The following is a 14,739-nucleotide window of genomic DNA, read 5'->3' as shown; positions in this document are numbered from 1 at the left end:
GCCAAGGTAACAAAACGAGACCTGTTTTTAAATAAAATTCCTAATATAAAAATGCAGGAAGGTGAAACGGCGAATCAGCTCCACGCGAGGATCAAGGACATCCTCAACGGGCTTCATGCGATAGGCCACCAAATGGAAAATAGAGACTTAATAAGGTATGCATTAAATGCTTTTCCACGTAATAGTTTATGGGCATCAATCGTAGATACCTACAAAATTTCTAAAAATCTTTCTCAGTTAAAATTAGACGAGCTTTTCTGTGAATTAGAATTACATGAACAAACTAATGCTGGAGCCGAGAAGGGTATAGCTTTATTTGCAGGTTCCTCCAAAGAAAAGAAGAGCAAGCCTGAATATGAAGAAGATTCCGACAAAGACTCCGAAGACGAAGAACACCTGGTGAACTTGGTAAGAAAAATGTTCACCAGGAGAAAAAGGAGCTTCAGCAAAAAGGACCTTCAAAAAATCAGTTCTCCCTCAGAACAAAAGAACGTGACTTGCTTCGGCTGCAATAAAAAGGGGCACTACAAGAACGAATGCCCAAAACTGAAGTTCGACAAACCGAAGCCAACCAAAAAGAAGGCCCTCAAAGCAACGTGGGACGACTCCTCAGACGAATCGGAGGAAGAAGAGCAGAAACATCAAAGCCACCTCGCACTGATGGCCCGCGAAGCTGAAACAGAAGACGAGTCGGAAGATGAAGACGGGTCTGAACCCGAAACAAGCCACGAGTCCGTACTCATTTCCGAAGACCCGAATGAGGTATATTTTAATTTAAACAAAAAATTTTTTAGAATCATTTCCTATTTAAATAGTAAATTAATTAAAATAGAAAATGAAAACAAATCACTTCTTGAGGAAAACCAAAACCTTAAGGAACAAATCAAAAATTCAAATCCAACTCAAGATCTAACACTTGAGGAGGAGAATTTATCATTAAAAAATGATATTAACAATTTAAAAGAAATGCTAGAAAAATTTACAACAAGATCAAAAAATCTTGACTTAATCCTGAACAATCAAAAAGCATGTTATAATAAAACCGGACTCGGATACAAGTCGAACTCAAATAAAACTTTTAAGTCATTAATAACTCAATACAAATCAACTAATCAAGCTTGGGTTCCAAAAGCGTGTCTGACCACGCAAGTAGGACTTAATCAATATTATATACCTAAAGAAAAAGTATATTATATAAACTCGACTAAACCAAATAAAAAACCAAAATACAAACCTAAATCGAAAAATTCAAAATTTAAAACTCTTAGCTGGTTTAGTAGAAAGCAACATTGTGTTGCTCTATCTACAACTGAGTCAGAATACATAGCTATAGGCGAATGTGTTGCACAATTATTATGGATGATGCATACTCTAAAAGATTTCAACTTAAATATCACAAATGTAAAAGTATTAATTGACAATATAAGTTCAATTAACTTAACCAAGAACCTTGTGCATCATTCAAGAACCAAACATATTGAAATTAGGCACCACTTTATCATGGATCATGTTACTAAAGGTGATATTGAACTCAAATACATTGAGTCCAAATCAAATTTAGATGACATTTTCACAAAACCACTCCCTGAAAGTGAATTTAGCAACTTACGTCGAAAATTAGGGATGTGCTTAATAGACTAGGATTTTTCAAAAATATTTTCAAAAATGGTTCTCTCAAATTATAAGTTAAACTTATTTGTTTTCAAAACTTTCCATTTTTAGATTTTCAAAAACAGTTTTGGCCTTAGACTAGTTTTGAATCCTTAGAAAGCATGTACCCATAGGACTAGTTTTTGAGCATCTCACCAATACCTTAGGTTTACCTTGCTTGTGTTTGACAAACATAGAAAGGGGTGAGATGCATAGGCCAACTGTCTGGACTTAAGATGCTTATTTCAGTACATCAGCATAAGTCTGGACGTTAAATACAAATCAGATATTAATCAAATTAAGATTGATCTTAACTTGACTAACCAAGTGAAAGCTGCTATCGTTTGATAAGTCAGTCAGTAACTAACTGGTTAGACATTTGATTTAATGTCAGATCCAGGGGGAGGAATCAATTAAAATTTTTTCAGTTTTTCAAAATATTTTTTTAAACCTATTTTTGAAAACTAAGTTATTGAATTTCAAAATTAGATTTAACGTAGTTTAGAAAAGTGAATTTAAAAAATCTAGTTCTGAGAACTTGACTTTACTTAATTCTACTTAATTCTACAAAAATTAATTTTTGTAAACTAAGCGTAAGTTTATAAACTAAGTCTTTTTAAAGTTTTTAATCTTTTACAAACTTAGTGTTGAAAATTAAACTTCAATCAATCTTGAAATATATTTTAAAACTTAGTTTTGAAATTTTGCTTATGTTTGAAAAGAGTTGAAACCTGTTTTAAAAAAAATTGTTTTTCTTGAAATTTAGAACTTATTCTTAAAACTTAACCTTAGAAGCTATACTTGAAAAATTAGCTATTTTTTCACAAAACTTAGTCTTTAAATCTGGATTTTTTATACACCTATTTTTGAACACTAGATTTTAAAAAAAAAAATCAAGTCTTTTATGTACTTAAGTCTTGAAAGTTGAATCCTTTACCAACTCAGTTTTAGAAAAACATTTTTACCTAGTTTTGAAAAATAGATCTTTTAAACTTGTCTCAAAACTTAGCTCTTTTACAAAAAGATAAATTACTAAGTTTCACTCCCCCAGATTAACTTGACATGATTACTTACTTTGTATGTAGTCTATATTTTTTACTTTAAAACATGCTTATTTTTGATGAATGCCAAAGGGGGAGAGTTAGGTGGGTTAAGTTAGCCGAACCAATTGAACATACAAACTAACTTAAAAAACCGCCACATAATGATGTTAGCTTGCAAATGTCTTCACTAACTTAACCAGGTTGTCATTCCATCAAAAAGGGGGAGATTGTTGGTGCGGTTAGCACTAACGATTTAACCCAGGTTTTGATTAATGACAAATAGGTTAAGTTAGGTTTATTATTGATCTAACACTCTGATCGAGTGTGCAGGATAAGTCCAAACAGGTCGACGGGCTGACCGGATGTCTGGCACGAAGCCCAGCTAGGTCGACGGGCTGACCGGATAGCCGGCACGAAGTCCAAGCGAGTCGACGGGTTGACCGGACGCTTAGACACGAAGTCCAGCTAGGTCGACGGGCTGACCGGATAGCTGGCACGAAGTCCAGACGGGTCGACGGGCTGACCGGACGTCTGGCAGGTAAGTGAGGTAAGTCACTGGAGGGGAGTGACTGCGAGGACGCGGTCCCAGGAAGGGAAGATTAGGCGTCGATCCGGCTTAGATCCATTTCGGATATCTAAGTCGAGATCGTGACTAGATTCCGGTCTCGGAAAGACGGAATCTAAGTTATACTCTTTTCTTGTTAAATCATATTACTTTAGTTGTGCTAACAATCTGTTTTGCAGAATATATATTTGCCTCGGACTAACTCTGTTTTGCAGGAAAAGAAGTTTCTGGAAATAGGGGGTCCGGGCGCCCGGAGGTTCGGGCGCCCGGAAGAGATCCGGGCGCCCGGAGGTTCGGGCGCCCGGAAGGGATCCGGGCGCCCGGAAGTGAATTTTATCCAGGCCGAGCCGTCGCCACGTGGAGTTCGCTGATTAGACCTGCCACGTCGCACCAAGGCACCCGGAAGGGATCCAGGCGCCCGGAGCAACATATAAAAGAAGCCCCAGGGGTGGAGCTTCAAACACAACTGAGAACTCTTCGACTGCTTGCCCTACTGCTCTACGCTCCTGCGACGCTAACAAAGCTCCGACAAAGTGCTCCTTCTTCTTTGGTTAATTTCCTTGTCGGTATCACTTTGTTTCATTAGCATTTTTTGTACTCTTTTTGTAATCATATTCGAATTGCTAGTGATTTCCCAACGAAAGTGGTCAAGGACCACGGGCCTTCGAGTAGGAGTCGTCACAGGCTCCGAACGAAGTAAAATCAATTGTTTCATTTACTTTTCCGCTGCGTACTTTTACACTCGAGTTTTCGAATCGATATTCACCCCCCCCCCCCTCTATCGAACAATCACGGTCCTACAGAAACAACACCAAGATAATTCTCCCAAGGCCGGCGACTTCCCCCCTTCCGAGAATGGGTAAAGAACCTCTTTTATAGTGTAGGGCATGGGCTTGGCACGACCCGTGCCACAGCTGTGTGAAATCCACATGGCCATTGCCTTCGGGTCAAGTGACATAGTCATGTGGGATCACACGGTCGTGTTCCTCTCTGCTCTGGAAATGTTGCACGGCCGTGTGAGATCACATGGTCATGCGCTTCTTCGGATCTGGATGTGTTGCACGGTTGTGTGGGTTCACACGGCTGTGCACTTGCTCCTCTTCTGGACTGGCCACACGGCTGTGTAAAGTCACACGGCTGGTGCTAGTAGCCTTCTTCTTTGCTCTCTGATTTGTCGACGATCACTGTTTTCACTCCGAAAGTGATTCTTGTCAACATAAATGCACACAAAGAGCATATCTCTGACAAAAAAAAGTAATATCACTGAAAATACGATAATGAGTGTAAAAATGCATAAATCAATCATGAGTAATGTACTTGATTGTGCATCAAAATATACATACAAGAGTATAAGATCTACGCACATCAGTCGGTAAAGTAAAGGAAAAGAGATTTTGGAACAGAAATAAATCAAATCATCCAAGCAGAAGTAGATAACCTACTTGAAGCTGGACAATATGTTCCATCAATCAGAGGCATCCGGAACGTTGATCAAGTGGATCATGGAATTAAGCGAATATGACATACAATATCAACCCCAATCATCCATCAAAGCGCGGGTCTTAGCCGATTTCGTGATGGAGATACAAAATCCTAAGCCAGATAAAACTTGAAAAATCTATGGGGATCATCCGCTAGGCAGCTGTCTGTTTGATTAGATTACCAAGCTACTAATAATGAAGAAGAGTATGAACCGCTGATAGTCGATCTACAGGCAACTAAACATGTGGGAGCTACTAGGATTTTCATTTATTCAGATTCCCAACTAGTGGCTCAGCAACTCTTGGGTAATTATAAAATAAATAATGAATGGTTGAAATTGTATGTAGAAGCATTTGACAAGTTAAAGTCGGAATTTCAAGATGTAATATTGCAAAAAAAAATCTCGACCAGATAATCAATATGCGGATGAGCTGGCCAACTTAGCTAGTTTGTTGAGCCATTATCGCTGAACAAGTCGATCGAGAAAACATTATTGGTGGCACATATCGAAAGGCTAGTTGAAGTAGAAGTACAGGGTGATTGGCGAACGCCATTGATAGAGTTCCTTCGGGTAGGAAACTTGCCGCCCGACCAGAAGCAAGCACGTATGATTAAAAAGAGAGCTGGTCAGTTCACGTTGGTTGGAGATCATCTATACAAAAGAGCATTTTCAAGACATTGCTCAAGTGCATCAGATCAGAGGACATTCAATATATTTTTGCAAGAAGTGTGGAAGCCATCCGAGCGGCCAATTGTTCACCTAAAAAATCCTATTGGCCGAATATTTTTGGCTCACTCTGCAAGCGGACTAGGCTCAACTGGTCACCACTTGTCTATCATGTCAAAGGCATTAGAATATACCACATCAACCCATGGAAGCTTTGAAGACATCAATTATTTCCAGCCCATTCGACCAGTGGGGCATGGATATTGTAAGGCTTTTCCCAATGACGTTCGATCAAAGGAAATTCTTACTTGTGGCAGTGGATTATTTCTCTAAATGGGTGGAAGCGGAGCCGCTCGCTAAGATAACGGAGCAGATGGTAATTAAATTTCTATGGCAAAATATAGTGTGCTGGTTCGACATTCCTCACAAGATAGTTTCTGATAATGGAAGGCAGTTCCAAGGGCAGGGAATCAAAGAGTGGTGTGCGAGTTATGGCATATTACAAGTTTTCACCTCTATGGCCTATCTCCAAAGCAATAGTCAGGCGGAAATCACTAATCGAGAAATTATTAGAGGACTCAAAATCTGCCTCGACCATCTAGGAAGAAGTTTGGTCAATTAGCTTCCGAGTGTGTTATAGGCTCATCACACTACGCCTCGAGAGGCCACGGTCATAATCTCGTTCCATATAGTATACAAAGGAGAGGCGGTTGTACTGGTCTAAGTCGGCATTGAATCCGATTAGAGACAACTATATGACGAGGAAAATTTTGATTGGCGCCTTATGGAGTTGGATTTAGTGGAGGAAATTAGAGATAAGAGGTTTATTCTGAGATATTTTCAAGTTGGCGACCTAGTATGGAAGAGAGTTAAGTCGGTCGACGATGTTAGTAAGTTGGAGCCACCATGGAATGGGACGTACAAGGTGGTATAGAAGTTAGCTCAGGTTCCTAATACTTGCAGAACGAAAATGGGAAAAATTTGGACCAACCTTAGAGTGCAAATCATTTGCAGCCCTATCGGGCTTGATAGTTCGTTTAAACTGAATTTATGTAATTTAGAAAATTTTATATTCAATGGATGCAATCAAATTCAAGTGGAAAATGGCTAAGTCCCAGACTCTTGCATCGATTGGGAGAGTTATAAGTAAGCTTGCTCTCAAACCGAAGTCCCAAACTCTTGCGCCAATCGATTGGGTTATAAGTGAGCTTGCTCTCATGCCCATGTCCCAGACTCTCACATCGATCGGCCGAGTTATAAGTGAGCTTGCTCTCACGACCAAGTCCCAGACTCTCGGGTCGTTCGACCGAGTTATAAGTGAGCTTGCTCTCACACCTAAGTCCCAAACTCTTGTGTCGATCGGCTGAGTTATAAGTGAGCTTGCTCTCACGCCCAAGTCCCAGACTCTTATGTCATTGGGCCGAGTTATAAGTGATGAGCTTACTCTCACGCCCAAGTCCAGACTTTTGTGTCGATCAGCTGAGTTATAAGTGACCTTGCTCTCGCGCCTAAGTCTCAGACTCTCTCATTGATCAACCGAGTTATAAGTGAGCTTACTCTTTCACCTAAGTCCTAGACTCTCATGTTATTCGGCCGAGTTATAAGTGAGCTTGCTCTCACAACCAAGTCCCAGACTCGTGTCATTCGACTGAGTTATAAGTGAGCTTGCTCTCATGCCCAAGTCCCAGACTTGCACCATTCGGTCGAGTTATAAGTGATCTTGTTTTCACTCGTAAGTCCCAGACTCTCAAGTCTATTGGTCGAGTTATAAGTGAGATTGCTCTCACACCTAAGTCCTAGACTCTCATGTCATTCGGTCGAGTTATAAGTGAGATTGCTCTCACACCCAAGTCTCAGACTCTCACGTCGATCGGCCGAGTTATAAGTGAGCTTGTTCTCATGCCCAAGTCCCAGACTCTCGCATCGTTTGGTCAAGTTATAAGTGAGCTTGCTCTCACGATCAAGTCCCAGACTCTCACACTGATCGGCTGAGTTATAAGTGAGCTTTCTCTCACGACCAAATCCTATCTCTCGCCAATTGGTTGAGTTATAAGTGTAGTTGATCCCACACTTACGTCATAGATTCCTAGAGTGAATTTGGGCAAGTCACAAAAAGCAAACAACATTGCAAATGTTAAGGTGGAAAAGTGGTGAAGGCTTAAAAATGATATATACATACGGACAAGGTAAAAAATTTAGTTCTTACATAAACATAAACTGTTAGAACTTTTACAGGATCATAAAAGAACCTCAAAAGAAAGTTATGCAAGATCGGTGGAGGCATCCTCAGGAATGATCTTCAAGATATTCTAACGCTTGATAAAATTTTTGGGGATCTTCGTGATTAGGTAGCCATCGTCTTTTTAATTGCTTGATGGTCCCCTTAAAACCATAGCCAAACATTTTGCTGGTCCAATCGGCCAACATTTGATTGAAGCTCCACAAGCATAGATACTCCACTCTGAAAGTTTCCTGCCGATCGAGCTCTTCTTCTTTGTATTTAGTAAACTCTGCCTTAGAGGCCTACAGCTCAGCTCTCAAAGCTTTCAGCTCGGCATCTCTCTCAGTGAGAGCTTGTTGGTGCTCCCTGAGTTAAAGCTCTTGTGTCATTTGTTCAGTCGTTCGGCTAGCTTGCTAGACGAGCAGAGCAACTTTTGTTTCTTCAAGCTTCTTGGTCAAAGTGCGGGCATCCTTAGTTTTAATATCTAAGTCCTCGATTTCCCTAAGTTTTCTAGCGTTGGCCAAGTTGATACGCAATTCATAATTTTAGGCTAGCTTCACTAGCCATTCAAGCTAAACGGCTTAGTCGTGAGTTTTATCCTTCTCCATAGTAAGGGCCCACTCAACCCCTAATAGTAGTTCCAATTGGTCATCCAACTCCTTCAATTGGACCACTTCATTGGAAAGTCGCTCGGCCGAAACCTGGGAAGTACTCGTTGGACTGGTTGAGTCCTACAGCTTCTTATGTTCGTGGCTTAGAGTGGACAATTTTTGGCTAAGTGCCAAGCCGTCTACACAACACTATCACAATGAAAAGAGGGTTAAAGTAAGTAAATAAAAGGGCAAAGGCATTAAAAGACTTACTTCAATGGCCCCTTGACTAAAGCAGTCGAATAGCTCCTTAGGAGAACTAACAGCCGCTCGGACACGTACATCTGCCTAGGTCTAGGCCAAGGCTCCTTGGATTCTTATTCTATGTTATGGGGCCAAGGACTTAGCAAAGTGTGTGGATAACAAATCTAGGTAGGCAGCCTAATGATGACTCAAATTGTCTTCTATTTGCCAGGCTTGATGGGCTTTGTTGAAGTGGATTTGGACTTACTTTTGGACTTGGAGAGTGGGGTTGAGCGTATTTTTGATAGAGGTTGTGCAGGTTCAGTTGGCAATGTCATCAATTAAAAAGGATATGGGTTGAGCAAGGAGGGGGTCGACCGACAACTCGGACAGTGAAGGAGTTCGATCGGAGGAAGTGGGGGAGGTTCGACCGGCCGTTACTTCAGGAATCGTGGATGTAGAACTTTCCCCCTACTCAGACGATGGTCTCACGGTCAATGCGGCAGCAGACGCTTGTGGAACGTGTTGGTTGCTACTCGGAATGTTGAACTGGTTCCCCTGTACAAAAGTTTTGTACAAGTCTTGAACCTATCCTAACAACCTATTGTGTTCTTTAGAAATTAAATATGGAATTGCAAATAGAACTTAACATTATTGATTCCAAATTTAACTAATTTGTTCTTAGAGATTTAGACTTGGATCGCAAATGATACTTAACATTATTGATCCAAACCCACCCATGTTACAAATTCAATTAAATATCTATTTCAGAGATCGGCTCCCAGGTCAAACATGGCGAGACACTTGGCCTTCTTGGGTATGGGAACATCCACCACTGCCTCGACAAAGCCTTTCAAAGAAATTCAATATTTAATCTCCTTATAGTAACCCTAGGTTTAACCAATATGAACAATCTAATCACAAGATTGGAAAAAAAACAAAAGAACATAAACTTGAATCACAAATTCGAAACCTAGAATCATATGCCACTTGTGTTTGGTATTTCAAAAATATACAAAGAAAACTAGTATGATGCGGAATAGAATTACTAGTTATACCTTTCTTTGTAAGCAACAACCTCTTGATCTTCTATCGTATTCCTCTTCTTATCTCAGACATCGTGTGGGAGACGATCTAGCGAGACGAGAACCACCCAAGCTTCCTTCTTCTCCAAGCAAGTTTCGGCCACCACAAGAACTCCAAGAGAAGATGAGGTTCGGCCACCACCACCAAGCTCCAAGGGATGCTAGAAACAAAGCCTCCTATCTCTCCTTCTTCCCCTAACAAAATCCAGCCACCAACCACCACCCTTGAGATGAAGATACCGCCGGCCAAGGAAGAAGAATAGGAGATGGAGAGGAAGAGAGGGGCCGACCACCAACCAAGGAAGAGAGGAACCAAACAAGATAGATTGTTATGAGGTGAGGCACCTCTACCCTCTCTTTTATATTCCTTGGTCTTGACAAATAAGAAAAGTTTTATTAAAACTTCCTTATTCTCTTTGCCAATGAAAGGAAAGTTTAATAAAACTTCCCTTTCAAACTATATATGGTCGGCCACCTTAATCCCTCCAAATAAGGAAAGTTTTAAACACAAAATTAAAACTTCCTAATTTGTTTCCGGAAATTTTAAATAAAAATTTCTCTTTTGAAAATTCCCTTCATGGTTGGTCATAAAAGGAAACTTTTATAAATTAAAATCTCTCTATTAAAACATGTGGGTGATTTACAAAAAGGAAAGTTTTCTCTAAAATTAAAATCTTCCTTTCAATCTACAAATAAGGAAAGACATCAAATATTTTCTTAATCTTTTGTAGAAACTATAAAAGGAAAGATTTAATTTTAAAACTCTCTTTTAAAATCATGAGGATGGTTTCATAAAAGGAAAGTTTTATCAAAAAATAAAATCTTCCTTTTAACTACAAATAAAGAAATATATCAAACATTTCTCTTACTCTTTTGTAGAAAGCTATAAAAGGAAAGATTTATAATTTTAAAACTCTCTTTTAAAATCATGAGGATGGTTATAAAAAAGGAAAGTTTTATCAAAAATTAAAATCTTCCTTTTAACTACAAATAAGGAAAGATATCAAACTTTTCTCTTAATCCTTTGTAGAAAGCTATAAAAGGAAAGATTTAAATTTTAAACTCTCTTTTAAAACCATGGCTTCCACATAAGAAAGATTTTAAAAAATAAAATCCTTTTAATTTATTGTGGTCAGTCACACCAAGCTTGGATTCAAGCTAGGGTCGGCCACCTCTCACCTTGGTTTGGCAGGCCCTAGCTTGGGCTCCAAGCTAGGCTTGGTCGGCCACCTTAAGGTGGGTAAGAAGGTGGGTATGGGTGGATATAATATTTTATAAATAAGAGGCTACGATAGGGATCGAGAGGAGAAATTGGTTTTGGTCTCCCGATGAAATTAAGCTTCCCGTGTTCGCCCCGAACACCCAACTTAATTTCATCAATAATAATTCATACCACTAAAGAATTATTATTGAACTACCGCACTAATCCCAAATTACATTTTGGGCTCCTTCTTATCATGAGTGTGTTAATCTCCTTGTGTTTAAAATGTCGAATATCCACTAATTAAGTGAGTTACTGACAACTCATTTTAATTAATATCTTAGTCCAAGAGTAGTACCACTCAACCTTATTATTGTGTCGGACTAAGTCCACCTGTAAGGTTTAACATGACAATCCTTATGAGCTCCTCTTAGGGACATTATCAACCTAGATTACTAGGGCACAGTTTCATTCTATAATCAACAATATACCATATAAGTAATATCATTTCCCAACTTATCGGGACTATTGATTTATCGAACTAAATCGCACCCTTTGATAAATCAAAGAAATGAATATTAAGTATATGTGCTTGTTATTATATCATGATTAAGAGCACACACTTCCATAATAACAAAGGTCTTATTCTTTTATTTAGTCAGTATAAAAAGAACTTACCTTAAATGGTTCAGCTCAGTACACTCTGAGTGTACTAGTGTAATTTTATAGTCAAGATAAACTAATACCAAATTACACTACGACTATTCCAATGGTTTGCTCCTATCCATCTTAGTCGTGAGCAATTGTTTATAATTTATAAAGAACTGATAACATGATCTTCTGTGTGTGACGTCACACACTATGTTATCTACAATATAAATTAATTGAACAACTACACTTAGCTTATAAATGTAGATATTTGACCAATATGATTCTTATTTCTAAGTAAATGTTTATACAAAAAGTTAGGCTTTTAGTATACATTCCAACAATCTCCCACTTATACTAAAAGACTATGTTGTCATATACCCTACCATACATCTTATTCCCAACCCTTCAACATGCCCATCAAAAGCTTTTGCCTTAAGGGTCTTAGTGAAAGGATCTCCTAGGTTATTACCTGATGTAATCTAGGCGGCAACAACTTTTCCTCGTTATACGATGTCTCGTATTGGGTCGTACTTGCGCTCTATTGTGTTTACTTGCCTTATGGACTTATGCTTTCTTTGAGTTTGCTACTACACCACTATTATTACAATAAATTGTAATAATTTTTGGGAAAACCAGAAATCATGTCTAAATCCATCATGTAGTTTCTAAGCCATATAACTTCTATGGCTACCTCAGAGGCTGCCACATACTCAGCTTCTATGGTGGAGTCCGAAAAACATCTATGCTTAATACTCCTCCTTTGTTATGGCTTTACCTCCTAAAGTAAACACAAAACTCCGAGGTCGACTTACTATTGTCCCTATTTGATTGGAAGTCAAAAATCCGTGTAACCTTTAGGGAGCAAATTATCTGCTTGGTAAACTAGCATATAATCTCTAGTCCTTCTCAGGTATATGCTTTACAGCAGTCTAATGTCCCTGTCCAGGATTACTTTTGATATCTGCCAACCATGCCCATGGAAAAGCAGATATCCAGTCTCGTGCATAGCATACATTAGGCTTCCGATAGCCGAAGCATAAGGAACTGTCTTCATGTCCTCTATCTCCTTTGATGTCTTCGGAGACATCTATTTAGATAAAACTACTCCATGTCTAAAAAGTTAGAAAACCTTTCTTGGAGTCTTGCATGCTAAAACGAGCTAGAATCGTATCGATATATGAAGCTTGGGATAAACATAATATTCTTTTCTTACGATCCCTTATTACTTTGATCCCGAGAATATGTGCGCACATTCTTCCAAGTCCTTCATATCGAATTGCTTGGACAACCATGTTAGGATCTTAGATGGCTAGAGGGGGGTGAATAGCCTCTTAAAAACTTAAACACAAATTTCTACAAAGAAACTTGTTAGCACAGCGGAATTAAGTAACTAAAACAAAAGGAAACAAGCACACTAACACACTAACACATGGATTTACGAGGTTTGGGGATAACTTGCCCCTACTCCTCGGCGTGTCCGTAAGGTGGACGACCCTTTGATCTTCGGTAGATCGCACCCCGGATAAATTCCGGCTAAAGATCCTCCTTCTCGGTGGAGTAACCTCTCCACAAAGTCTCAAGAAATATATATGTTAAAGCACGAGACTTACAGAGCTCGGTGGCAAAGAAAAATGAACTAACACTTACAACCACGCGAGAATCAGTGAAAACAGAGAACTTCCAGATCGCAGTATCACACCCGAGAGCTCAAGAACTTAGCACACCTCAACGATCAACAGAACTTTCTTTTCACTTTCTTTCTTGCTTGTTGTTCTTTCCTCTCGCTTTTTACTGCTTCTTAAGCCTCTGTTCTCTGCTGTCACGGATCATGGTCAATCTGCACAGAATCGTCGCTGCAGCCAATCCCTCTTCCTCCTTACTGGTTCTCTAAACTCACACCAATGAAATCACAGTCTTCACTGGTGTCTTCTGAGCTCGAACCAATCACCAGGAGTCAAGCGGATCGCAGCCAGATCACACCAGTAGCCGTTGATGCCTCAAATGCACCATGCGCCGCGAATCATAGCAGAAAGGCCATTTGTCATATTCCTCTTATGGACTTAATTTGAAATTAGGCTTGGAATAATACCTGTGATCCTGCAAACTCAAAAGCTAACAGCACAGAGGGTTATATGAATCAGGCAAATCAAATGCAGTGGAGGAATCGCAGAAATATATCTGATTGTGTATGTGGATCGGTCACCAGACCGATCCATGGACCGATCAGGACATATCCTGATCGGTCCGCAGCTTGTCTGATCGGTCGTGGAGACCGATCAGACTGCAGGTGGATCGGTCGGCAGACCGATCCCCTGCCTTCTTTTCTTTGCAATATCATCTCCTGATCGGTCTCCAAGACCGATCAGATTGCACTCAGTGTGCTACTGAGTGTTTCCTGATCGGTCTACAGACCGATCAGATTGCACTCAGTGTGCTACTGAGTGTTTCCTGATCGGTCTACAGACTGATCAGATTACACTCAGTGTGCTACTAAGTGATCCATGGAAACTTAGTTTCACTGGATCGGTCTGTCGACCGATCCACTGTCTTATGTGTCACTGGATCGGTCTGCCGACCGATCCAATGTACCATGGAATGTCCACTTAGGTCCCTTTCTGACCTAATCCGGAGAACAAACTACCGAGCCCTCTCCGACTTCGTCCGGTCCAGAGAACGAGCTACCGAGCCCTCTCTGACCTAGTCCGGAGAACGAGCTACCGAGCCCTCTCCGACTTCGTCAAGTCCAGAGAACGAGCTACTGAGCCCTCTCTGACCTAGTCTGGAGAACGAGCTACCGAGCCCTCTCCGACTTCGTCCGGTCCAGAGAACGAGCTACCGAGCCCTCTCCGACCTAGTCCGGAGAACGAGCTACCGAGCCCTCTCCAACTTCGTCAGGTCCAGAGAACGAGCTACCGAGCCCTCTCTGACCTAGTCCTGAGAACGAGCTCTCTCCAACTTCGCGTGCCAAGTTTCTAACTTGGACTTTTCCCTTCCACTTGATCAACCTTGATCATTAATCAAACCGAGTTTAATTAACATCTGATACAAACTTAAATCCGTGTCAACATCAAAACAACAGCCAGGTCAGACTGTATCAACAAACCATACCCTTACTTCCGACAACACTTTAATATTGTTTCCAACTATCAAAAATGTCATCTACGTATTGTACAAGAAATACCACCACGTTTCCATTACACTTCTTGTATATACAAGACTCATCTGGAGACTGAATAAATCCATAGGTTTGAATTAATTTATTAAACCGGATGTTCCAAGACCTTGAAGCTTTCTTCAGTCCATAAATAGACCGATCTTTGCCCTTTTCAATGAACCCCTCT

Source organism: Zingiber officinale, chromosome 7A (genome assembly GCF_018446385.1).
Source record: "Zingiber officinale cultivar Zhangliang chromosome 7A, Zo_v1.1, whole genome shotgun sequence".
NCBI lineage: Eukaryota > Viridiplantae > Streptophyta > Magnoliopsida > Zingiberales > Zingiberaceae > Zingiber > Zingiber officinale.
The sequence above is the reverse complement of the archived record's forward strand: the minus strand, read 5'-3'. Positions refer to the sequence as shown.